Raw genomic sequence first — 1522 nt, 5'->3', positions numbered from 1 at the left:
CGGGGAGTACAGCGATCTTTATTTAAAGACCGATGTCCTATTGTTGGCCGATGTTTTCGAGAGTTTTCGCGATAGCTGCATGAAAAATTATAGTTTAGATCCCGCTCACTATTATACGCTTCCAGGCTTCACTTGGGACGCGATGCTCAAGCATACGGGAATCCGTCTGGAACTCTTCACCGATGTGGACATGTTGCTTTTTATTGAACGCGGTATACGCGGTGGTTGGAGCCAGTGCTCCCACCGCTATGAGAGGGCCAACAATCGGTACATGCGAAACTACGATCCGGCGGAACCGTCGAAATACTTGATGTATTACGACGTTAATAATCTATATGGATGGGCAATGTGTCAACCGTTGCCTACCCACGGTTTCCAATGGATCGATGACGCTGCCAATCTCGACATCCTTAATGTGTCCGAGGATTCGTCCGAAGGCTATATTTTGGAGGTGGACTTGGAATATCCACGCGAGCTTCACGACAAGCACTCCGATCTATTATTCTGCCCGGTGCGTGAGAAGCCGCCAGGTTCACACCAGGAGAAACTGCTCGCAACCGTCGACGATAAGACGCGTTATGTGATACACTACCGTGCTCTACAGCAGTGTATACGTAACGGTATCGTCTTAAAACGCATTTATCGCGGTTTAAAGTTCCGGCAGTCCACCTGGCTGAAGGCGTATATCGAATTAAATACACGCTTGCGGACAGCCTCGAAAAACGATTTCGAGAAGAATCTCTTCAAGCTAATGAACAATGCAGTATTTGGTAAGACTATGGAAAATGTTAGGAATAGAGTTGACGTGAGGCTCGTAACCAAGTGGGAGGGAAGATACGGGGCGGAAGCGTTGATTTCCAAACCGAATTTTCACAGTCGTGCGATATTTAAAGAGAATTTGGTCGCTATTCAATTGTTGAAATTATCCGCGAAGTTTGATAAGCCCGTGTACGTAGGAATGAGCATTTTAGATATTTCAAAGACCTGTCTGTATGAATTCCATTACGATTATATGCTTCCTACATTCGGTAGTAAATGTAAAGCGATGTATACCGACACGGACAGTCTAGTGTACAGTATCGAGTGTGACGATGTTTACTCGGTCATGAAACGTGATCTGGTCAAATTCGACACCAGCGATTACCCAGCTGATAATCGGTACGGCTTACCTCGAGTCAATAAAAAAGTGCCTGGGCTAATGAAGGATGAGAACAATGGAAAGATCATGACAGAGTTCGTTGGACTGAGAGCGAAAATGTATACCTTTAAGGTGCAGGACTGTACGAAAAATACCAAAAAGCCTAAGGGGGTCAAAGGTTATGTTATCGATAGAAACATAACCTTTGACGACTACAAGGATTGTTTGGATAATTTCACCGTACAGTCCCGTAACCAAAATTTAATTCGTTCGAAATTGCACAAGGTGTTTTCCACTACTCAGCGAAAAATTGCTCTCAGTCCGTATGACGATAAACGTCACGTAACACCCGGTTCTGTAGCGACTCTACCTTGGGGACATCAT

Source organism: Prorops nasuta, unplaced genomic scaffold (assembly GCF_024137725.1).
Source record: "Prorops nasuta isolate Cenicafe-Biocafe unplaced genomic scaffold, Cenicafe_Pnas_1.2 PNAS00002, whole genome shotgun sequence".
In the NCBI taxonomy this organism is placed as follows: domain Eukaryota; kingdom Metazoa; phylum Arthropoda; class Insecta; order Hymenoptera; family Bethylidae; genus Prorops; species Prorops nasuta.
The sequence above is the reverse complement of the archived record's forward strand: the minus strand, read 5'-3'. Positions refer to the sequence as shown.